The sequence below is a fragment of the Microplitis mediator genome, chromosome 3 (assembly GCF_029852145.1).
Source record: "Microplitis mediator isolate UGA2020A chromosome 3, iyMicMedi2.1, whole genome shotgun sequence".
NCBI lineage: Eukaryota > Metazoa > Arthropoda > Insecta > Hymenoptera > Braconidae > Microplitis > Microplitis mediator.
The window spans coordinates 6,408,184-6,435,765 of NC_079971.1; the positions used below are offsets into that span (position 1 = coordinate 6,408,184).

A 27,582-nucleotide genomic window follows, 5' to 3' on the forward strand; every position below is an offset into this window, starting at 1 on the left:
TTTTAATATAATTAATTATATACGTAAGTTTATAAGTTAATACATGTATTATATATATTTATAATCATATATGTAAACTTATAAGTTAGCACATACATGTATTACATATATTGAAAATTATCTATGTAAATTTGTAAGCTAGCACGCATATATATGTATATATATTTTCTGAACACAATGTTCGAATCTTAGAGCAGAGAGAGGAAGACAGAAAAGAATAGATTTTGTTTATTCTTACATATATGGGGAGACTTATATAGTTCTATATATCGAAAAATATACAAAAATTTATAAAGTTAAATACATGGTACATATATCGTGCCATATAATGATGAATTATATATGTATTCTTATTTGTATCCATATATAAATAACATTTATTTTTGAATATACTAAAATTATAAGTTTTCAAATATATAAATAATATATTAAAGTTATACGGAAATATATGAAATCATATAAGAGAAAACATATATAGAAATATAATAAAATCGGCCAAAATCTATATATAGTTCTATATAAGATTTAATGTATTGTCACATATATATTTATATCTGTGACATATTTTTTTATATATGTTTATCATATATGATATTTTCATGCGGGCTGGAACTACCCCTTAAGCAGTCAAATTACATAAATGTTTTTCATTTTCGTTTCACCAAAAACGTTCCGATCTTCAGGTACATGAATAATTGGATATTTAAGACAAGTGGGTTACCCGAAAATTTTCGTGGAAAAAAAAATAACTTTTTTAAAGTTATAGTCAAGAAGGATTTATTGTTACACACCAAACGCGAAGCGACATAAGTTAGAATCCTGTCAAGGAAATCTGCTGCTGTGAAAAGGTTCATTCGATTAATTATCTAATAATCTATAATCTTCAAGAACTTTTTCCAGCAAATAATATAAAAATGGATCTAAAACATCATCGAATCATAGATAAAAGATCATAGATCATGATCTTCATAGAATATATATTACCTCGACAATTAAATGATATTTTTTTCATTGCAATGTGAATTTTAATTTACTATATACTCTGGTGGATTAAAAAAAGAAAAACAATCATCCATATAACATTCCTGATGGTAGCACACCCACCCACCCACCCACCTACACACAAACATATCTCCACATTTATTACCCTTAGTTGCAATAACACGGTTAGAATATAAACAGAGACTATACATTATACATCCTCTATGGACCACAATAGGTCACTCGTTTCTCTCTAACCGCTTCCGTAATTCCAGCTTGGCTTCACGCCTCCATGTGCATTTCCCCAAGCCCATGTAATGTACCTTTTCTCGCTCGCTTTTAGCCTATGTACTTTTCTTCCACCCTATGGATGGAAGCATTATATGGTGACGGTCTGTTGCTAAATTACAACCCCGTCGACGTGTAAACTTTACCAGTCAGTGAGTTTCGTCAAATGCGCAATATTTCAAATTGTAATCTTGATAAAAGCCATTACTCTTCAATCCATTATTAAAATTTTTTCAATTAGTAAATAAATATCAACATTTTTACATCGATGGTGGAAATGTTTTATCACAACTTTTGTGTATTTTTTAAATTATTCCAAACAAATCACGCAGAGATTAGACTAATTGATAAAATAATTTCATTATTTTTAGTGAATAGACTGAATAGAGGTAAAAAAATAAAAAAAAACACCAGAGTTTTCTGTTTCGTGTTTTTGTATTGCGGGTCGCATGAGGGGCCGCTCCGATAGGGTGAAAGTGTTTAAATAATTTTTACGTTGACCCTAACGTTTATTGAGCATGACTGTGACATTTTTACCGATACAATTTTCAAAAATTATTTATGCTGATAAATTATTGGATAATTACTATATAATTATGACATTTCAAAATTCATTAAATTGTAACTACTGATAAAAGATAAGTTTTTTGGTAGAACTACACAGTTAGATATTTAGTGTTAAATTCAACACAAATCATGTGTCGTAGACGGTCAACACAAATTTTAGTGTTAATTCAACACATTGCGTTTGTGACGATCTTTAACACAAATTTTATGTTAAATAATTGAAAACAAAATCTGTTATTTTTACAGAAAGTTTGCGTAAATTTAACAGACTTTTCGTGTTAAAATTAACCAATAAATATGAGCACATAACCCGGGTCAGAAATTTGATCGGTTTTAAATAAAATGAAAATTTAAGTTATTTCTATTATTAAATTTTAGTTTTTATTTTTATTTAATTAACCTGGGAAATTTAATCGAATTCTGCTCGTACTATTCCTTATTTAGACTGTTTTCAGACTTGTTTTCAATAATGTTTAGTCTAAGTTGGGTCGCCTGTAGATCAAAATCAGACTTTTTTCTCAAAATATTTTGCCTTCGTTTGCTTTTATTCAGACCAAAATTAGACTTTTTCTGCGTATTATTTTTTTTAGTCTGTTTTCGATTGTCTTTAGATCAAAGACAGCTGAATTTTTATAAAAATTCAAAAATAGATCAACTAGTTCAAATACAGACCAATTAGTCCAAATGCAGCCCAGTTACACTAAAATCAGATCTAATTTTTCGATCCGGGAATCTAACCAACTCAAGTATACTGATCTACCCTTAGTACAACTGATGTCAATTTAGCAAACAATTAGTTCGATTTTCAGTGATTTTTTTAAAAAACGGAGCTATGAATTATCTTCCGTAAAATTAGAATAAAAAAATCATTGAACCTGATCATGGAAATATTTAAGTTATCTATGATTATATTTAATTGTAAATCAATTATAATCCAAGTTTCCTTGCAGACAATGCTGCTACGATGCTTTGCTTGGTTACAGTAATGAAGAATCGTGCGGGAGTGTTCAGCTAAACAACACAACCTTCTGTTAATTTTCGAATAACACAAGAAATGTGTTACATTACAGATTTTCTAATCATTCAACATAAAAAATCAGTTAAAGTAAAATAACACAAACGGTTTGTGTTGAATTAACAGCTTTCTGTGTTGGAAACCAACACAAAAAATTAAACCAAATAATTTTTCATTACAAATACACAAAATTTCTAACTGTGTGAAACATCGATCCCGCAGTTTAGTAAGTTTATTTTTATCCAGTTTTATCATTTCATTTGAATATTTATTCATTCAAATAGTCTACTATTTCAAGTCCTTATCAAAAACTTATAATTATTGTTGTATTCTATGATAAAAAAAATGATACATTAATTCAGTAGATAATGAATAAAATAAAGAACCCGCTGACCAGATAATTCGTCGAATGTAATTGGAATAAAACAAAAATAGAAGGTTAGATAAAAGATAACAAAATAATATAATGTATATTATAATTCAGCGAATAGAAGTGTGATCCTTGCCTCAGTAGATCGTTTTTCGACGATATTTATCTCTACACGCAAGTTGCGAAGCATCGATGAATCATTCTCGTCTCGGTGAGCAACGACTCGATCCATCATCGGCCAATATAACGAACCCGAGTTAATAACACCGTAAGCCTCGACGTAACCTCGCGGGCAGACCATTAGGATATTGAGCTCATCGCCAACAAACTCGTTAAATTCACGACGATAAGAGAAAACGAAAAAAAAAATAAAATAAAAAATAATCTAATTCAATACTTATCAGTTAAAATTTTTTTCATCATACTTAAACATATTCATTTACGCTGATTAATATACAAGCTATTTATTACTATCATCATTCATAATCAGTGCTCAAATATATACATATACATTTAAAATATAACGTAAGAATATGACCTGTTTTATTTACTAAAAAGACACCATGGAGACAAACTATTGCGTGCTTGTACTGAAACGATAAATTAAACAACACGATAATGGACAAAGTGAGAAATACAAAAAAAAAATAGTAAATAAATTAGTATGAAGTCAGAAATATATATGTCTTTTTAACGACTTTACTAGAAAGCAATAAGGATAATGACAGCAGAGGGAGTGCTTCAGTAAGTACGAGGTCGATTTAAAGCATTCAATATATATATAAAAGAGTATAAGAGAGAAAACCGAAGTATCAATTTGCAATATTCCTCTATTTTACTTTCTCTCTCTTTCTTTCTCTCCCTTTCTCACCCTGTTACTTTATTTGTATTCCATTGACGTAGTACAGGTATTGTATATGTATATATGGATGAATGTAAATGTATATACGCGCGTACTATTCGCGATTACGATTCTAAGTTGCTTTGATGAACCAACGACACCGAACGAGTAACCAAAACCTTCTTTACAAACGTGCATCTAGCATGCTAATATCTAACAATCCCGAGAGATTTCAATTTTCGCTTGTCTTTAGTTACAATTTAAACTTTAACTGTACTAAAACAAACTTCATTCGAGTTTACGTGAAAGCTGTTAAGATAAAATAAATAGAGGAAAGATTAATTATTAAGTAATTGTAGTAAATATATCGCGTTACGGATTCCGGAAGAACGTATTTTTCTACGCTCTGTTGGCTTAGAGAGCTTCCTAAAGCCAAAAGGGCATGTACATTCTTTTTATTACCAATCGTTTGGGAGACTTATTTTAAAGCTCAAAATTTTAAAAAATTTTTGAAAGCCAAAAGGGCTTTAGCTTTCAAATTAGTCTACAAAGCGATTTGCAATAAAAAAAAAATACCCTTTTAGTTTCAAGAACCAAAAGTATACACGCAGAGAAATTTTTAGTAAAAATTACCCAAAAAATTTGATACTGTGAAGACATGTGGTAAATATCAAAATTTTTCCCATGCACATTGTAAAATATACTGCTCGATAGCATGTACAAGAAGTGCAATTTCTACTAAAAACACTGTAAAAATTTAGTTAGTAGATAGAAGTCCTTACAGTACCAAAATATGATGGGTAATTGGTTCTCAAAAATTCTTTGCGTGTAAAAATTTAAGTCCTTTTAGAATTTGCGACGCGATTTATTTTTAAAAATTTGTATAATGAAAGTTTATTGTCAAAATTAGATTTATATGACCGTACACGAAGAAATTATTCTTATGGGAAATGCTGTGGTGTCATGGTAATCCCGGACCATGTCGGCCATCTGTAGGAAATTCAAATGAACGCATGCAAAAGTTACTACGGCCATAGTAAAATTTCCAATGGTTATAGTAATCAGTGATGTAACCGTTGTCAAATTTTCTATGGCCACAATAATTTTTGCATGTGTTTATTTTACTTTCCGTCAGGTGGCCAACATGGTCCGGAATCGCTATGACACCATAGCATTTCCCATAAGAATAATTTCTCGTGTGCAAATAAAAATTTTCTCTACTCCCTAATCAGACAGCTATCGACAAAAAAACATAAACTCGTGCGAGTAAATTTGAATGGACAACCCGCAATTAGGCATTTATACAAAATCAAATTCTAACAAAAGTATTCTCTACATTAAAGAGTTTAAGACCAAGTAAAAATTTAGTTTGCGTGTTAACGCTCGTAAGCTGGTGGATTGTGGGCGCGATATGTCTACGATAAAACATGTATAATATTCTCAAATATAGGTACACGAATAAGCAGACAAGAGCACATATATCTAGTTATCGTGTATAAATATATGTATACACAAAATTACACTAGGCCTTGAAAGTTTGTTGAATAAAAGCCATGACAAGAATGCGGATGAAATCATCGTACTATCACATCTATTTATCATAGTATTTATATTTATACCAAATATAAATATATATACTTGATATATAATGTATACTATAACATTAAACATTAACTTCAGTAACAACAGCAGTCTAAATTAGAAGCTATATTCGAGTGAACCGAAGCAAATTATCGATCTTAAGTAATTCTCGTGAACCTGCACTACACTGTATTATATTATATACCAAGATATATATATATATATATATAATACAACTACTTGGCTATTCACTGGCACAGCATGAAAGCGTAATCTTCACGGGATTAATTATATTCGTCTAATCAGAAGACCCGTCCAGTTCTGATACCCGACTTTGTGGTTTATGCCCAGCTATCGTCAGTAATACGAACGCATCTAAACTATTTTTCATATCTTGTTTCCACTCATATCAGTACTTAAAACTTTTCGTCTCACTTATGTTATGTTAAATTTTAAAATTCATCTCATTCTCTCTTTCTTTTACGTCATGTCTATCACTATCTCTCTTGTCATCAGTAACTATCTTCCTTACTCTTTACTGTTTCGATTAATCCAGCGAATTGCTTCGACGGTTCTCGCGGCACTTACAAGTTTTATCGCGCGCGCGTGTACTCATGGAATTTCTTAAACTTTTCTTTTTGTCTTCTCATCACGTGTTAGCCGTATTCTTTTATTTGTTCTTTCCTTCTTTCTCTTTATCTTTTTTTGCTTGAAAGAATCGTCAATACTCTTGAAAATGTTTCAGGAATAGAAGGTGGAAAAACTCACGCTCTCAAGTTTTATACCCTCGGGATAAATGCTACAGGAAATTGAGATATACTTTTTTTTTATTCAATTCTTTATTCGTGTCCACTGTCCTAAATCGATTCGGACTTTTTACATATATCCTTTATTCAACTTTTTAGTTATTATTATTTTTATTTTTTGTTATCGACTGTGGAATACAATTGCGGGTATTTTATGTCCATATGTAATGCAGAAAAAAAGTACATAAAAAAATATTTGTAAAAATTTTCTATAAAGAATTTTATTGTATAATTTTTATTGAATAAGTTCGATGTTGGAATTTAAAAAAAAATTATAACAGAATGCTAAGAAAAAAAAATTTTGAATGTAAAAGTATGTAAGAAAATTTAAATAACGTATTTTTATTTATTTTGATTTAATATTTTCAGGTATACTTTATGAAATATTTGACCCTTGAACTTCCGTTTATCAAAGTCAAATACACCCATTTCTTATCTCGATAACTCTTCGATACAATACACATCTTGTGTTCCATCATGTCTTCTAGTTTATTTACTTTTTATTTTTTTATTTACTTATTTATTCACTTTACCGATCCTTGTGCTTTCTACGCCTCTTCGGCTTCATCGATTTAATTTTCCACGTCATGGCATTTTTCATTTTTTAAAAATAAAACTCAGTAACACGAGACTCAGTCAAGGATGAAAAAAACCGTACGTTAAAATAAAATTCAAAAAATAAAAACAAACGGAAAATGAAACAATACCAGAAAAAAGGAAAAAATTGTTGAAATAGATTAATAGTGCTGTATAAATATCATGTACATAATATTTAAAAATAAAAAAAATACTATTCGGCATCCGAAATGGAAGTAGATTTCATGTTGTTTATTTATTTTAAATTTTCAAGATAAGATTTAAAAGAGAGTTACTATCGGCATTTTTTATATATTTCGAGGTCAAAGAATTTCAAATACATGATAAATGAAACAAAGTTACTTATTAGCTCTTAAATTGAGATGTTCAGGTATAAAAAGTGTTACACGACAATAAACTTAATTAAAACAGTCTCAGAAATTCAGGGAAAATTAGGTGAGCAAATGCACCAGCTAAATTTCGATAAATACAACTGAAGAAAAAAATTTGTTATCTAAACAAAAGTCAGGATTACGCAATTATTTGTTAAGATAACAAATCCATCTTGGTCAACGCAACGAAGTAACGTTTGTTATGGTAAGTAAAGTGAAGTTGCCGTTATAACAAATGACATGCGTTGAGCTAAATATTAAATTAGGTTTTATAAAGATTTCTTGACTCGAGAAAATTTTACTTCACCTAAGATATTATCGCTTCGCGATACATTCTCTTGAGTCAAGAAAATCACTTCTTCAAGGCGCCCGCCTTTAACTATACTTAGACATATTGGTATACTTTTCAAAATAAATAGCGTTTAATATTTTAGCCATTATTTACAAAACCAATTTATGTCCAAAATCCAAAACTCGTGATAAATTCTTAATGATATTGTTCACCTAATTCAAGCACAAAATTCTATGCGTATTCAAAAAATTTTTCCTCAACACATATCATTTGTTACAACAGGAAATTCACTTTACTTACCACAACAAATGTTACTTCGTTGCGTTAACCAAGATAGTTTTGCTATCATAATAAATAGCTGCGTAATCCTGACTTTTGTTATTATAGCAAATTTTTTTTTTTAGTGTAAATAGGTAATTTTTCTTTAGGAAAAGACTGTTATCGAAGTATAGTAAAGAAAATTGAACCGAGCTCTTTAACTAAAGAATAAGTATACGAAGTTTCATTAAGATCGGTCTAGAATTATGTACCTGAAGATCGAAACGTTTTTTGCGCAATGGAAAAAAAAATTGGAAGTAAAATATCTGCTGGATGACTAGATTTCTAAAATGTTTCGTATATAGATGCTGGTACGTCAGTCGAAAATCTTAGGCCACTCCCGACCTTATGAACTACTCCTTAAGCAGTCAAATTACATAAAGTTTTTTCATTTTCGTTGCGCGAAAAACGTTCCGATCTTCAGGTATGCGTAGAATTGTGGTCCCTATCGTGGAAAAACAGTGTATTGTATCATATTTCTATATTGTAGTAACTGGTAACTTATAATTAATATCACGTATACTACAATAACAATATACTTAAATTAGAAATAATAACACCACAAGTAACAGCAGTAAAAAAAAGACAATCAAAGATATAGCTTATTGAATACAAGACGTATGCTGTTAAGCTGTCAATATATGACTGACTGACTCTAGTCGCGCTTCTATAAAACAAGAGAAGAAGGTATTTGTTTTCTAGTTATTCAAATATTTTAAAATATCAGTTTCACATTCGTTACAATGTATATAATTTTTTGAACCAATGGTATTTTTGGAACCTACACTGTAAAAAATTTTGAGTCCGGGATGTGGGGTCAATGATTTCGTGTTAAAATTTTCAACACTGACGGTGTGAAAGTCACATGACGCATGGTGTTAAATTTTGGACCACGTAAATTAGAACGTTCACACCGCCAATGGTGTAAATGCATAAGTTCTTTATTTAAAACTCGTGATTACTTCGACAATATCGGACTATATTTGAAGTAATAACACCGTACGATGTAAAAGAAAACACTTATACTGTGTTAAAAGAACACTGCTTGATATTTTACACCAAGAAAATTTCGCACCGAGCAGACCGTGTAAAGTTCTCGGGTACCATTTTCACGCCAAAATTTTTTACAGTGGACTCGACTAGCTGAGACAAAAACGCACAAATTTTCGTAAAGTTGCCTCATGAGGACAAATACAATTGCAAGATTTCTATGAAATCTACTAAAAATTAGCAGTGAAATTACAAAATAGAGAAAATAATAAAATTATTTTTCTTAATAATCATAATATATAAATTCATAAAAATGAATGGGCAGAAGATGTAGAGATTTCTAAAAGATATCGTATGATATGACGGGTACCCGCAAGTTCCGGAACTCCTCGGAAGTCCGACGGCATTTCCACCGGAAATGCCAGTCTCAAGAGTCAAGTCAGCAAGAGTGAAGCTAGTAGTATAAGTAACAGTAGTGGTAGTGTACCATAGTGTAGATGAAAAGGAGAGAGAAAGTATAAAATTAAAGCGAGAGCGTGAATACTCCTGTCAGACTTTCTGTAGAACTTTGCAAGCTTCTGAGCTTAGAGATGCCATAGTCTCTACTCACTAGAGTAGTATAGAGTTAAAACCCAAAGGATGTACCACAGCATCAAGACCAAGAACGAGTGAGAGAAATTGAGATGTAGAAAAAGATACAAGAAAAAGGTATCCGAGATATCTTAGAACCGAGACTTTCAACGAGAACAAAGACTTAAACTTTTTTTTTATACACTTTCATATTTAGATAAAATAATATTCTAGATAAGAAAAAAATATGTTTATTTTTTTGCTATGAACAAAAATTTAATATTTATGAAAAATAATTTATAACATTTGCTTTTAATTAATCAGTTGTTCTGATGACGTGTTTGTTTGTGTAAGTATGCTTTACTAAACTGTATTTGTTAATTACTTTAATGAACGTACTTCAAAGTTTACTTGCCAACGTTATTCTGGTATTATATTATGATACAGATAAATTTTCCAACAATTCTCGAATTCAAATACTTTATTTTAAAATAAAAAAAAAAAATAGTTACTGATTTTATGTGCGTTTTAAAATAATACAGAGGAAGAAAGAAGAGAAATGAGTTCTCAAGATATTTTCCTAAGGATTGTACGAAAAGCAAAATAGACATTTTGGGGTAAAGTGGGCCTTCTAATTTCTATGTACAGTTAATTAGTGGCTGACTCAAAACGTTGAGGTCTGAAGACAACTCATGTACCTGAGTAAGTAGTAAGAAATCTACCGGATGTCTAGATTTCAGAGATGTTTCGCATATAGATGCTGGTATGTCAACCGGAAATCTTAGGCCACCCCCAACCGGAACTGCCCCTTAAGCAGTGAAATTACATAATTTTTTTTCATTTTCGTTGCGCGAAAAACGTTACGATCTTCAAGTACATGACAACTCGATTCGCAAAAATCGAACCGAAACCAGTAACTTTCCTTTTTGTGAAAATTTTCATAACGGGAAGTAAAAAATCTTATTGAGTTCAAAAGATTCTTGTTAATTCTTATAGAGAATTTATAAGAGTAAATGAGTTGTATATAAAAAATGGTATCCACTTTAAATATACAGGCATGAGAATCTATCTTTTTTTTTTCATCCTCTAGGAAATATCTCTATAAACTCTTGAATTCCTATTTGAACTTTTATAATTAGTGCCTTTATAAAATAAAAGAAAAATGAAAGTTTCAAAAAAAGTTCGAATATATCACTATTGTTAAAAATATCAGAAACTGATCCCACAAAACTTGATCACGATTATATTTTCTCTTTTTGAATTCTAGTCTTTTGAATACTGTAATTAAAAAATAACTTTTTTTTTTAACTCATAAAACTGCAAAATATCTAAAGTGATAAATTTCAGAGCATAGTCACAGAATCATTCTATATTTTTTTTCTTCTTCATGAAAAAAATTGATCAGTTGTAACTAAAATTTGTATGTTTGATGTATTTTCAACTGTTTTCAAAATTAATTAACTGCTATAATTTCAAAAAGCTTTTAAAAAAAAAACACCTATACATTTTTTTAAATACACACGTATGTATTCTAGCATTTTATTTGAATAGTGTTTCAAGTATTTTAAACGACCTGCATGCTGTGAAGTAAACCATGAAATCATATCTTCTATTTGTATCCTTCGTTTTTTCAATTCTATTTTTTTTTTTTTTTTTATATTATAATGTAAACATTTAAATAACATGATGGGCAAGCAAAAAACATGTAAGCTCATGTATAGTTACGCAAATTTATTAAGTTATGTCTCGGATATAATATATTCTCTTGCATATATTAATGCATTAAATAAAAAAATTTGTATCGAAAAAATGAATCATGCAAATCTAAAACTAGTTCCGTTATAGAAACGCTTATTAAATATTACCAACAACTTAAGAATATTAAATATTAACTTTCAATTTTTTTTATCCTCAAGAAGGATTTACGATAAATTTTTTAAGTTTTTTTTTTACACGAACGACGTCTACATTTTTTTAAACTGATAAATTCAAATGTTTTTTACTGCAATCAAAAGATTTTAAAGAAAAACGAACGGATAAAATTCGGACACTAAAATGTTAAAAACAAAATTTCATATTTTTTAAGTTTCAATTTTCTGAATAATGAGTAATCTATAAGTTCAAGTAATTTAAAAATAAAATGAGATTCAAATAATGGTTCCCGGCTACCGGAAGATTCAATCAAATCAATTGATTCATTCGGAAGACATTATTAGGCAAATGGTAAAAATTAAAGTGATATTTGTTGTTTAACATTTTTGTCAATGATTCGATTAATTAACATCAATTTTGAGGCAATCAAAGAGCCTCGTCGATGCGCAGAGAAATTATTCTAGTTTGAAATTCTATGGTGTCATAGTAATGCCGGACCACCTTAGCCGCCCCGAGTCAAAACACGAATTCTAGTTTAGTCCTCAAAAGCCTCAATTCCTTTGATGTTCTATTTGCCGCCCAGAAAGTAATTCTATTTCAGTACTCAAAATCCTCAATGAGAACTATGAGGTCTGAATTCGAATCATTTATCGATTTTAAATTATAACTAAGATCTTAAAATCTTCAATGAATAAAAAGTTATATTTCGGGCTTTGAAAAATTTTAGATAGAAAAGGGAGGGGAGAGAATACGTCGAATGAGACTTTTGTGGTTCCAGTGTGGATAAAATTATTCCTGCATGTTTTAAGTGTTTGGAGGCTCTAATCCAGATTATGTTATTCCAATTTAGTCCTCAAAGTGGTAAAATTGGTCGTAATTACTACTTTGAGAACTAAACTAGGATAACTTTCTATACTGTTGTCAATCTTAAGATTCTACATTGATCCTCAAAAACTTCATTCAGAACTTTGAGACTCAAATCTGAATTTGTTTTTTGACTCAGGACTTGACGGAAGTTGAAATAAACGCATGCAAAAATTACTACGGCCATAGTAAAATTACCAATGGTTGTATCACGAATTACTGTAACGACTATACATTTTACTATGGACATAGAAATTTTTGTATGCGTTTACTTCAATTTCCGTCAGGTGGCCAACATGGTCCGGTTTTGCTATGACACCATAGCATTTCAAACAAGAATAATTTCTTCATGTACGTAAATCTGATTAATTTTGAAATCTTATCAACCTCCCGGGAAAAACAGTTTAGATCTGCATGGTGTCTACGTCTGCCCAGATCAAATCATATCTGTTCATGCCTATTTGTACATAAATTTTGATCAGACCTGATCAAATTCAATCAGACTTGATCTAATTTGATCCAGACAGATCTAAACTTTTTTCCCCGGGCTGTCAACTAGATTTCAATGACTTTTTTTTAAACTTCATGTTTCCTTATCTCTAAAGTTACTTAATAAATTGACCTGATCTCTAAAGCTTTAGATTTTATGAGCCCTTTCGATTATTACCGCAAGAGTTAATTAACTTAATTAACTAATTCCAAAGATATCGTAACTAAAGTTTGTTTACATCTATAACAATCCCATTAAACTTTCTTACATCACTAGTTTGCAAGTAAGACTTCAAAGCGCGGACATCGTTTACGAATAAATTTTTTTAAATCGAACTTATTGATATTTTTTTTTCTTCGGCTCAAAAACATCAATTTTCTTGTATCAAATTAATATTCAAATAAAATGCAAATTTTACACAAAATTTTTTATTACTAATTTGAAAATCTTTACTATAAAAAGTTTTAACCACACGGAAAGAAAATTATAGCAGCGGTTCCCATAATTATGTGAAATTTTTTCCTATACCATCATAGGAATTACGACCATAAATTATGGGAGCGGTTCCTATAATTATAGGAATGTTTCCCATAATTATAGGAATAGTTCCTATAATTATGGGAATGATACCCATAACACTATAGGAATGGTTCCTATAATTATAGGAATGGTTCCTATAATTTATAGGAATACTTTCTATAATATTATGGGAATCATTCCTATAATTTATGGGAATGGTTCCTATAATTTATAGGAACCATTCCCATAAATTATAGGAACCATTCCCATAATATTATGGGAATGGTTCCTATAATAGTATGGGAACTATTCCCATAATATTATGGGAATGATTCCCATAATGCAATTGGAATGGTTCCTATACCATTATGGGAATCATTCCCATAATATTATGGGAATAGTTCCCATACTATTATAGGAACCATTCCCATAATATTATGGGAATGGTTCCCATATTATCATGAAAAAATTAATTTAGAGAAGTGTGGTAATCACTTCTACAATACACAGAAATATTATTAAACATAAAAACAAAAATTCAAACATTGAAAAAAAAAATCGTATTTGGCAAAAAAACATAAAAAGTTTTAACAAGAATTTTTTGTCAGCACAAAACATTCAAGAAAATTCAAATTTTGGGAAATTTCTACACTATTTTGCAAAAAAAAAATTTTATGATATTATAGGGATGGTTCCCATAACATTATGGGAATAGTTCCCATAATATTATAGGAATAGTTCCTATACCAATATAGGAACCATTCCCATAATAGTATGGGAATGATTACCATACCATTATGGGAATGGTTCCCATAATGATATGGGAATGGTTTCCATAATATTATGGGAACCATTCCCATATCATTATGGGAACCATTCCCATAATGGTATGGGAACTATTCTCATACTATTATGGGGATGGTTCCCATAATATATGGGAACCATTCCTATAGTAGTATAGGTACTATTCCCATACCATTATGGGAACCATTCCCATAATGCATAGGAAAACTTCCCATAATTTTCTTTCCGTGCACCAGATTTATTTTTACAGAAAAATCTGGCATTACTTTTTATGAAAAAATTACAACAAATAGTTTATTTTTATTCAATGAAAAATAATTAACAACACAGTTAATTAAAAAAAAAAAAAAAAAAAAAACCGGTAGTACCAATGAAAGAAAGTTTTATGAGGTTTTAATGTAAAGCAAGTAAATAGTTACTGAAAGATAAATCATTAAAAAAAAAAAATGATTTATTTTTATTCTCGGTCTAACATTTATTCCTTCTGATGACACCTGTAAAACACGAGGAAAGAAGCAACGTAAAAAATAGAAGCTAAGTAAAGACTGAAGAGAAAAAGAAGTAAATATATAAAGTAAGTGCGTTTCTACCCGCGGAAATGGATCGTCCGGAAGACTTCAGAAGCCACAAACTACGCGTACCATTTGTCTAACAGTTTTTTATTTTTTTTTTTTGTAAACGCTAATGCAACAACACGAATACTATAAAAGTTAAAAGTAAAAAGTTCTAGTAAAAAATAAATGAAAAAAGACATTATTTTAAAAGCCTCCGAGGATGCATTATTTACAAATATGACATTAATTTAGGTACTGAAAAACTAAAAATAAAAATTGAAAATGATACTGAAGTTCGCCGATGTCTATTAATTTTATTAATGCGAATGTAGCTGACATTTATTAATTTTGAAATAAATAAATAAAATGATAGTAGAATAAAAATTCAAAAATGCATATTTCGATAATTAAAAAATCCGTCCATGCATTTTTTTAAATTTCGTAATTGTAATTAATTTACTTATTTATTCCAAATTTATAAATTGTCTCATGTCTGCTGCATTCTCTCGTGATATTTTATAAAAATGATAAGAGAATGAAGTTAGCGGACAGCTGACAATTTTTCAAATTTTGAAATAATAACAAATAGAATTTTTATGTAAGAAAAATAAAAAAATGCACGTTTAGAAAACAAAAAAATCAGTACGTGCATTTTTTTAAATTTTGTTTTTTTAATTAATTAATTTTTTTGTACGCGATTTAAAAATGGACTCATGTCTGCTACATTTACGCTCATAAAAACGATTCTGAAGTTAGCGTCAAATAATTTTTGAATTTTTTTAAAACGATAAATCATAAAAAAAAAAAGTTCAAAAAAATTGCACCTATAGATTTTTGCATTTTCTACACGTGCATTTTTTGGTTTTGATTTTTTTTGTAACTGATTTGTCGAAATAAAAATTCAAAAATTGTCTGCTAACTTCAGGATCATTTTATAAAATATAATTCAAATTCAAAAGACGGTCTTAAGGATTTTTATATAAAAGTTGTAATTGAACATTTTAAAAGCTGTATTAGTCGGGTAATTTTATTTAAAGAAGAAAAGAAGACTAAAAAATAAAGGACCATATATAGCGCGCAACGATATCGGTCTGTTGAATATAAGAGGATTCTGATATCGTTTGATCGGTCTTCAAGAAATCCGGTCTAACATGCTTTCATCGACGAGTTGGTCAACTTCTTTCGTGTCGTGCCGAGAAGACGTTGCAAAGTACTCTCTCTTTCTCTCTTTCTGTCTTTCTCTTTATTCTTTTCCTACCGTTTTCGGCTCATGTTTACCCTTCGTGCAATCAACAGTCTGACGATAAATAACCGAATAATAATTTCAATTTTCATTGAAGAAATTATATTTATGTTATCATTAACTTAGGGAAAATTAAATGACCCTGAAGTTAGCAAACAATTGGAAATTATGAGTGTGAATGTAGCAGACATCAGACAAATTTAAAATTATTAATAAATAGAGTGAATAATTTATAAAATAAAATTTTTAAAAATTTGCATTTCAAAAATTTTCAAATTAATAAGTGGATTTTTTATAAATATTATTTTTTGAATTGTTGCTCGATTCATTTATTATTTTAAATTTGTCTGATGTCTGGTCCATTCACACTCGTCTAAAAATTTTCGAATTTTTTTTTCAACAGTTTAATTCAAAAATAAAAAAAAAATAAAAATATGCACATGTAGAAAATTTCTAAAACTGTAGGTGAAATTATTCAAAATATTTTTTTTTTTATAATCTATTGTTTAAAAAAACATCCGAAAATTATTAGACGTTGGCTAACTTCGGTATCATAAAATTATGAACCTGAAGTTAGCAGACAATTAAAAATTTTCGAATTTTTTTTTCCAACAATTCCATTTTAATAAAAAAAACTAAACATATGCACATGTAAAAAATTTTAAGAACCACAAGATGAATGTGAATGTAGCAGACATCAGACAAATTTAAAATTACGAATAAACGGAGTAAATAATTAAAAAAAAAATATTTATAAAAAATGCACTTGTTAATTTCAAAATTTTTTTAATGCGCATTTTTCAAAAATTTTATTTCATTAATTATTTACTCTGTTTATTAATAATTTAAAATTTGTCTAATGTGTGCTACATTCACACTCACACTACAAGTGCAATTTTTTAAAATAATTTTTTTTTCATAATTTATGATTTAAAAAAATGAACCTGAAGTTAACAGACAACTGACAATTTTTGGATTTTCTTTTCAACAAATCAACTAAGAAAAAATACAAAATAAAAATATGCACATGTAGAAAATTTTGAAAACTACAAGTGCAATTTTTTCGAATACCTTTTTTTTTAATAACTTATTGTTTAAAAAAAATTCAAAAATTAATAGACATCGGCTAACTTCAGTTTCATTTAAAAAAAAAAACCCGAAAATTACAAGACTGCTCATTTCAATATCAAAATAAAATATCACTAGTATCAAAATCCAATCAATCACAACAATAATAAATTTAAAAATACTTATGCACTGACTCACCTAAAAAAAATTTCAATTCTCGTAGATAAATATCTGCTAAATTAAAAAGCCACTTAATTATTATTATTACACGTATTTTACTACTAAAACAAAAATATCCTCAAGAAAATAAACAACAGCGAATAATTAAAACACTTGGGATTAATTCACAGACACGTAATACAGATCAAATTTAATCACCAGTACACGATAATTTTCTATAAAATTATAACTTCCATTATTTATTTATTACGTTCAACAAACGTTATTATTAATTTTATTAATTATTATTCAAGTCACAAAATATTAAATATATTTTTTATTATTTGAAAAAATAATTTAATAGACAAGATAATTTGCCGCTCGTTCAAAGCTTCCACGAGTCACTGAACTTTTTATAACAACGCGTTTTTAAAATAATTATTATTTTTTTCACGCGGTTCCCGGGTTTTGAAAATTTAAATACAACGACCGCGTTCAGCTGATAAACGTGAACTGACTGAACACTGAAGTGAACTTGATGCGCACAGCGGACTCCGGCTTTAAAGAGTAACCGCGCGCGTGTCACTTTGCGCAACTGCTTTCGCGCCGGTTAAATTTTCCCCGCGCGTGTTCTCTTCCTTATTCAACATTTACTATACAATTTAGTGTCCTTATCTATTTATCAGACGATCTCACTCGCACGCTCGCCGTGAATCCTTTATCCCCGGAGTTTATTCCCCGTACGTTTTATTTAGTCTGAGTCCAGGTCACGTTTTATTTTATATTTTTTTATAAATTAATAAAATTTTTATTGTCGAAGAATTAAAAATTTTATTCATTTAAATTCAAATAAAAACTTGGGATTTTGTAACTTTTACTGATTAATTAATTTGGGTTTCTAATTAATATTAATGATAAAATAATGTTTTATTTTTAAAAAGTTAAAGAGTAATTGTTTGAACTTAATTTATTATTAAAGACTCTCTCGGGTGTTATTTAATTATTAAGACACCGGCACTTTATTTCATAGGATTTCTCGCGTCCGCAATTTCGCTTGTGGTTTGACCGAGCGACCCAATTATACCAAAGAGAGGATAGGGCTTTCTACCTCACTACACCTAGTGAAAAAGCTTCTCCAACGTTTCCTATATATACTATTTCAGGTAATTCAGGTATTTCTATCATAACATGGGAGCTAAACCGAAGTAAAAAACTTTAAGTACACAGAAAAAAAGGATTTCTTGGTTGGAGAATTTTTTTCTCGCCTCAAAAAATTTATAATGCAATTTAAGGTGCAAAAAAATTCTTCGGGCAAATACAAATTTTGTGGGGACGAGTATAAATTTTTAGCGCCAAAAAAACCTTTTATTATATGATACTAAAGTTGGACGAGGTCTACTAATTTTTGGAGTTTATTTAAAACTATAAATTATAAAAAAAAAAATATTTTGAAAAATTGCACTTGTAGTTTTTTAAATTTTCTACGTGTGCATATTTTTAGTTTCTTTTTTGTAATTTATTTGTTGAAAAAAAAAAAAAACGAAATTTCTTAATTGTCTGTTAACTTCAGGATTAATGATACTGAATTTAGATGGGATCCAATAATTTTTGGAATTTTTTAAAAACTATAATCATGAAAAAAAAATATTTTGAAAAATTGCACTTGTAGTTTTTTTAACTTTCTACTTGTGCATATTTTTAGTTCCTTTTTTATGATTGATTTGTTGGGAAGAAAAAAAAAAAAAAAAGAAATTTGTTAATTGTCGGTTAGCTTCAGGATCAATGATACTGAATTTAGACTTAGTCTAATAATTTTTGGAATTTTTTTAAAACTATAAATCATGAAAAAAAAAATATTTTGAAAAATTGCACTTGTAGTTTTTTTAACTTTCTACTTGTGCATATTTTTAGTTCCTTTTTTATGATTGATTTGTTGGGAAGAAAAAAAAAAAAAAAAGAAATTTGTTAATTGTCGGTTAGCTTCAGGATCAATGATACTGAATTTAGACTTAGTCTAATAATTTTTGGAATTTTTTTAAAACTATAAATCATGAAAAAAAAAATATTTTGAAAAATTGCACTTGTAGTTGTTTTAATTTTCTATATGTGCATATTTTTAGTTGTTATTTTTTGTAATCGATTTGTTGAAAAAAAGAAAACCGAAAACTGTTGATTGTCTGTTAACTTCAGTATCAATAATTTAAAAATTTTGGTGTAAAAATGGCCCCCGAGAACTTTACACGGCCATTGAGTGTAAAATAACGGTGTAAAAAATCCTCAGTGTAAATTATCTATCCGTGTAATTTTCACGCGGTGTAACTACTTTTTTTACACCATTCCGGGTTACCGTAATTTTCACACCAAAATTTCTTACAGTGCATTTACACCGTTGGCAGTATGAAAATTCTAATCCACGAAATGTGAAATTGAACACCGCACTGAAAAAAAAAAATCTCGACTGAAGGTAAACATTCGTGATTCAAGAAAATTTTTTCTGTGCGTGCCTTGTATAACTTTCACAGCAGCGGTGTTGAAAATTTCAACACCAAATCATTCGCACCACATCGCGAACCAAAAATTTTTTACAATGTGTCTGAAATATAAAAATTTTCAGGATTTCAATAAGCCCTTAATCTTTTCTATTTTTATTTTTTAGATATTATCGATTTTTAAAAAATTTTTTTTTACAAAATTTTTCATCAACGAGATTCCATCCGTCTAATCGTGTAGTTTAGCGTCTCAAGTTCGTTCGAGTATCGTTACCGGGAGTTTACTCTCGTCAAGAATGACTAATTGATTAGTACCGAAACTACTTAACAAAGATGCTGAGTGTTACGTCTGACGAAGGAGGACTAGGAATTCACTAGTTCTCTGAATAATTATGTGAATAATTATCGCCATCAAGTCAACTGTATTTCATCTAAATTCAGTATTTTAATTAATATTCAAAAATTATAAGATTTCCATCTTATTTTTAATTATTAAATGAAATATTCTAGCAAACAAATAAAATAAAACCTGATCCAATTATAGGACAGCAGGGAAAGTTGAAAAAAAAAAATTTTTTATGTTCTATGAATTAATTATATAGAATTTAATATTTAATTATCGTTGTTCTTAATTAATTTATTATGTTAATGAGGATTATTATTACTCAGCTGTACACTATTAAATTTTTATTTTATTTATACGGATAATTATCATCGGAATTTAGTCAAATTTATTTATTTTCCCTGGATATCTAATTTTCACATAATTACAAAAATTTACGCATGTTCTCATATGAAAATACAACGTGACCAATTCAAAATAAATATCCTACACGGAAAGAAAATTATGGGAACTTTTGCTATGCATTATGGGAATAGTTTCCCATAATGGTATAGAAATTGTACCCATACTATTATAGGGATGGTTCCCATAGTATATGGGAATAGTTTCCATAATAGTATGGGAATAGTTTCCATACCATTATGGGAACCATTCCCATAATAGTATGGGAATAGATCCTGTAGCAATATAGGAACCATTCCCATAATATTATGGGAACCATCCCTATAATAGTATGGGTACAATTCCTATACCAGTATGGGAACCATTCCTATAATATTATGGGAATGGTTCCTTTAAAATATAGGATTAATTCCTATATATTATGGGAATGATTCCCATAATATTATAGAAACTATTCCCATAATGGTATGGGAATAGATCCTGTACCAATATAGGAAGCATTCCCACAATATTATGGGAACCATCCCTATAATAGTATGCGTACAATTCCTATACCATTATGGGAACCATTCCTATAATATTATGGGAATAGTTCCTATAAAATATAGGGTTCATTCCTATATATTATGGGAATGATTCCCATAGTATTATAGGAACCATTCCTATAATGTTATGGGTAGCATTCCCATAACTTTAGGAACTGTTCCTATAATTATGGGAAACATTCCTACAATTATAGGAACTGCTCCCATAATTTGTGGTCATAATTCCTATGTTGGTATAGGAAAAAGTTTATAGAACTATGGGAACCGTTCCCATAATTTTCTTTCCGTGTGTGCAGGATTAATGAAGACACCGAATTTGAATTAAAAATTTTTAAAATACTGTACGTACGTCCGTGTACACGAAGAGAAATTTACGGTACACAGAAAATTAATCGTAAAAAAAAAAAGAAAGTAAAATCAATAACAACTAGGAATATAATCTTCGTAGAAATATATTATTTTTATCCATAATTCAACCAGCCGGAAATATGTTAAGATGAAGTTAGTAACTGAAGAAAGTATATATCGACAAGGCTTTATAGATCAGCATTAGACATTTTAGTCGCGTACTCACTCGTCGCCCGAGAGTGACTTTAACATCCATGTCCCACGACAACCTCATCTTCTAGACCCACCATAATTCTTAACTTCCTATCCAACGACTTTTTCTTCTTTACGTCCATCCTGAATGTCAATACAACTGTCGTATTACCAATGGTAAATTTTTTTACTCATGCAGTCCATTTTCAACCATTTATTCTCATTCTCACATGACTTTTATCACCAGACAAAATACTACTTACACCTTAAAGAATAAACAAGACCTAGAAATAAAACTAGATGAAATTTAAATTACTATCATCCTTATATATTTTTATATATACATTTTTTTTTTGGCATAAGACATTTTTTCTCACCCCAAGAAAAGTTTCGGTTTCAATGCATGATTCGAAAAATTTCTTCGAGCGAGTAAAAATTTTCAAAGATTTTAATACTGTTAGTAAATAAAGATGCCGAAACAACAAAATTATTGCACGCCAAAAAATGAATTATAAAAATTATTAATCGATAACTAAAAATTCAGAATGTGGTTACAATTGAATATCATTTCAAACAGTAATTTCGTGGTTTTATTGAATACATTATAATAATCTTGATTTAAATATTGAAATTTATAGTTTATATGTAAATAAATCATGTTACAAGTAATAAAAATTACTGTTTGGTAGATAAAAAAATTAAATTATTAGTATATTAACGCATTGAGTGGAAGGTGCTTTCGACAATGAGTGTGATTGGTTCACGAGCCGTTAGACGAGTGTTGCCAACACACGAGTGTCGAAAGCCCTTCCTACTCAGTCCGTTACAATAGTTTTTGCATCGAATGGTAAAAAAGAATGTCTTTTATTGGTAAAAACGGACACTACATTAAATTTAATCGTTTAATTAACCTAAAATAATATTCAATCTTATTAATATAAAATTAATTCCTATATTATTTCTGATGCAAAAGATTGTTATATAATAATAGTAACAATTAAACATGATTTACTTGATTTTTATAATAATTTAAAATTATTTTTATTGTTTTAAAAATATCGATACTCAGCAAAAAATAACTAGAGTTTCGAGTCAAAGTTCAGTTAGTGAATTGTAAATTGTAGTTAAATATAGTAAGATGATTTTCTATAGTTTGAGACTTTCCGTTGTCTTAACTCGAGACAGCTGTTAATTGGGTTTTCTGGTGGATCGTTTAATGACTAATAAATAGTATATCTACACTAGGGTGTCCCAAAAAAAAATATATATTTTTTTTTAACGTCTTATGGACTCAAAAGTTACTTCATATTATAAAAAGAATCCTCACAAAATTTCAGCCAGATATCTTTAAAATTGAGCTATCACAGAGGGGGGTCTCCTTTCCCATTTAAAACACACGCGAAAATTTTTCATTTTAATTTTTCGTTATTAAGACTATGAAAAACATTTTTTTTTTAATTTCGCTTAAGATGATTTTGTAGAGAATTAAATTCTCTACAAAAAAGTGCTGATGCATTATGTACGTCAAACGAACTGGAAAAAAGTTACGGGGCTTCAAAAATAAAAAAAAAAATTTAGTTAACTCAGTGTTGATTTTTTTCTTATTATTTTTCATTTTTATTGCATCAAAAAATTTTTTGTTCAAATTTTGACGAAAATGCTCATGTAGGAAATTTAATTTTCTACAAAAAGTATCTGATATTATATATACGTCAAATGAATGAGAAAAAAGTTACAGGGCTTTAAATGTCAACGAAAAGTGAAGTTTAAAAAATATTAATTTTTTGAACTAAAATGTCAACGGAAAGTGAACTTCATTTTTCGTTGACATTTAAAGCCTCGTAACTTTTTTCTCATTCATTTGACGTATATATGATACCAGATACTTTTTGTAGAAAATTAAATTTCCTACATGAGCATGCTCGTGAAAATTTGAACAAAAAATTTTTTGATGCAATAAAAATGAAAAATAATAACAAAAAATTCAACACTGAGTAAACTAAATTTTTGTTGATTTTTGAAGCCCCGTAACTTTTTTCCAGTTCGTTTGACGTACATAATGCATCAGCACTTTTTTGTAGAGAATTTAATTCCCTACGAAATCATTTTGAGCGAAATTAAATAAAAATTTTTTTTTATAGTCTTAATAACGAAAAACTAAAATGAAAAATTTTCGCGTGTGTTTTAAATGGGAAAGGGGACCCCCCTTTGTGATAGCTCAATTTTAATGATATCTGGCTGAAATTTTGTGAGGATTCTTTTTATAATATGAAGTAACTTTTGAGCCCATAAGACGTTAAAAAAAAAATATATTTTTTTTTTGGGACACCCTAATCTACATATATGTAAAAAGTGTACGTTTGTCATATTTTTCACGAACAATGTAGACATTCTTCGCGATATTTATTCTTTGTAGTGTCAATTTTAACCAATCAGAGACATGCTTTCTTAGCATGAGTTGCAAAAAATAATTTAACGTTTCAGCTTCAACATTCGATGTTCGGAACATTTAAGCTTATAGTAAAAAAGTAAAAAAACATTCAGTATGATAAATAAAATTTTAAATGTCGAACAATTGATTTTATGTACAACGGTATATAATTACACTGAAAAAAATAATCGCTAGCTGCTAGCGATTTTTTTCTTTAGCAGCTAGCGATTTTTAATCGTTAGCTGCAAGCGATTATTTCGCTAGCTGCTAGCGATTTTTTCTTTAGCAGCTAGCGATTAAAAATCGCTTGCTGGAAACGATTATTTCGCTAGCTGGAAGCAATTTTTTCTTTAGCAGGGAGCGATTAAAAATCGCTTGCTGGAAGCGATTTTTTCGCTAGCTGGAAGCGATTTTTTCTTTAGCAGGGAGCGATTAAAAATCGCTTGCTGGAAGCGATTTTTTCGCTAGCTGGAAGCGATTTTTTCTTTAGCAGGGAGCGATTAAAAATCGCTTACTGGAAGCGATTTTTTCGCTCGCTGATAACGATTTCTTTACTAGCAGATTACACATTTGTTCCTTGTATAAAAAAAGGTAAGCATCGGTATAACTCGAAAATAAAACAAATACTGTTTTTATCATTAAAATAATTCATAAATATACATATTCATATATATTTATACATATATTTATATATATATATATATATATATATTTATATATATATAGATATATTTAGATATATATATATATGAATATATAAATACACTGACCGAAAGGTTATCTTGGTTCAAAGAGAATTATCTTGAGTCAAGAGAATATTTAGGAAAATGGAATAAATCTTGGTTGAAGAAAATTTTTTCTTAATTTTGATTATTTTGATTCAAAAAGTTATTTTTTCGACTCAAATGGGTTAATGTTTTAAGTTAAAAATATATGATTTTAGTTCAAAAAGAAAAAATATTTTAAGAAAGTAAATTGTTTTTTGAATTAATATTTTGAATTTCTTCATTCATGTATATTGAATATTTTATTCTATGAAATTTAACTTCTCTACGTAAGGAGTCAGATTTCTTAAACCAACTAGTGGCTATTGCTTGAAACAAAAATAAAAAAAATTCAAGTCAAGAAAATCAAGCTCTTGGTTTTTTTCCATAGCAGCATTCGGATAACAGGAGCACTCGGGTCTATGCAGCTTCTCTACTTCGGACACTACTTTGTGTATACACGTAGACGCCCGAAGATCCCAAAAAAATGAAACGAGTCTGTTCAGCGCTGGCGCCGTATATGTGCAATTATATATTACACACCAATATTCTAATAGTATTAGTTTATTAATTATACAATTAACTAATTCATATACATAAATTGTTTTGAATTGAAGTGTTCGGTAAAAATGTGAGTTATTGTAGTTATTAGTCATTATATCTGGTGTTATTTCCTGATTTAAGTTAAGTTAAAGGGTGTCGTTTCAATCGCGAAAAAAGTAAGTTAATTTTTATTTATGCTGTTTTTAATCATATATCAGATAATCAAGTTTGTTTTCATTTCTAATCCTAAGTTCATATAAAATTGTTTCCTTTTTAGTGTGGTATCATGCAGTTCATAGTGTCAATGAAGCCAGGATAAATAACATAACCTTTAATTTATTTTCATAAACAAAAAAAATTTCTTATTGTAATAAAGAATCAAAATTTATTTTGATAATTAATTGTATATATTCTGAGAATTGAATTTTTAATAAAAACAATTAATTTGAAATTGAACTTATTTATTATATTTTAAAATAAAAGTATTTTTTATTTACATTGATGTATAATTTAGTTTTAAAATGAGTTTTTTATTTTTTAAATCTAAAATTAATCGTTCTAAGATGAAGTCTACATTTATTTTGAACTAAATGTTATCAAATCTTTAAATAAATTAATTTTTACTTGGAGTAAGTTAAATGTGCCTCCGTTTAAAAATTCGATGTATCGAAATGAATCGATATCGACTACATTCGAGAGAACGATGTTTTTAGAATGAGTTGGTATCTTCTAAAACCAAGAGCTAAATTTTCTTGAGCCAACCAAGTTGTTTTCTTGTTCGGAGAAACTAAAAACATTTAAAGCAAAAATTTATATTTTTAAATCAAAATTGAATTTCTTTATTGAAGAGCTTTATATACTCTAATTAAAAAAAAAAAAAATTTTTACCAAGAGAAAATTTTTTCAAACAAGAAAAGAGGATATTTTAATTTAAGAATTTATTTTTGGAAACGATTTTCTTCTTGACCCAAGAATTCCTTTTTTTGTGTGTATACAAATATATATTTTTATATATGTATAAATATATATGAATATGTATATTTATAAATTTATTTAAATGATAAAAACAGTATTTTTAATCGCTCCCTGCTAAAGAAAAAATCGCTTCCAGCAAGCGATTTTTAATCGCTACCTGCTAGCGAAAAAATCGCTTCCAGCAAGCGATTTTTAATCGCTCTCTGCTAAAGAAAAAATTGCTTCCAGCAAGCGATTTTTAATCGCTACCTGCTAAAGAAAAAATCGCTAGTAGCTAGCGAAATAATCGCTTGCAGCAAGCGATTTTTAATCGCTAGCTGCTAAAGAAAGAATCGCTAGCAGCTAGCGAAATAATCGCTTGCAGCTAACGATTAAAAATCGCTAGCTGCTAAAGAAAAAATCGCTAGCCGCTAGCGAAATAATCGCTTGCAGCTAACGATTAAAAATCGCTAGCTGCTAAAGAAAAAAATCGCTAGCAGCTAGCGATTATTTTTTTCAGTGTATTACTTCTTTGAAATTGTCAAAAAGTATATCTTAAGCGCATCCGTTTTTATAGTTCGAAACAATACAATTTTACTTGTGTTTGTAAGCTTTTAATGAATGTGAAAGAATTAACCTAAAGTATTACTGATGCGCGGCTATATCTATATGGCAAGATGACGTATTTTATCATTTCAAACAATAAAATTTAAAGAACAAGAGTGACTATTTTTTTTTTTTCATATCAATATATTTTAGAGAATCATTCTTATACTTTTTTGCTTTCAGTATTATATTATTTATGAATTACCTTCTTTGATGCGGGTTCATTGTTCAAACAATAAAAATCAATTTAAAATCCGAATAAAATTTATCATTCATTTTTTTGCGTGTGAAGATAAATAATTTATATAAAACTTAAATACAGTAAAGAAGACACCGCATGTATTTTTTGTGGCTAGCAATACATTGAGTCCACCGAAAAATTCTAAAAGAAAATTTTGGGACACTCAAAATCATACTTTTATTTTCAACTTGCAGCCTCTAAAACTTGGCAATTAAGTTAACAAAAAAAAATAAAAAGAAGAAAACTAGATATGTATCGACTTTAGACAACAAGAAGTACTTTTGCAAAAGTTTTGCGCCAGAAAGAGACGGGTGACAAGTATATACACAAGTACAAGTGGTTTTGTATACGCGAATTCAATTCTATACATACATATGTACTATTTTCTACTGTTCCAACAGTACAAGCTTCTGTTTTACGTGTAAGTACTCAGTGTCTAGTTTACCGGAAACTATAAGCATCAGTATGCGTATACCAGAGCAAACAATACAATCAAAACCAACTCTTTATAAACTTCATGAGTTTGAGTGTTTGAGTTAACTATGTATGGATATATATGTATAT

The 27,582-nt window shown here is 28.8% G+C and overlaps 1 protein-coding gene across 3 annotated transcripts in view; it reads right to left on the reverse strand.

Moving 5' to 3' along the window:
- LOC130664646 (uncharacterized) overlaps nucleotides 1-27,582 on the reverse strand; it is a 143,630-nt gene that overhangs the window by 85,175 nt on the left and 30,873 nt on the right. The window contains exon 15 of one of the 3 annotated variants that reach the window (XM_057464657.1): nucleotides 25,863-26,004. The exons of the other annotated variants lie outside the window; for them this stretch is intronic. The gene's annotated coding sequence lies outside the window, so the exon portion shown is untranslated. Of the gene's footprint in view, nucleotides 1-25,862; nucleotides 26,005-27,582 lie in introns of those variants that run through there. 3 annotated transcript variants of the gene reach the window in all.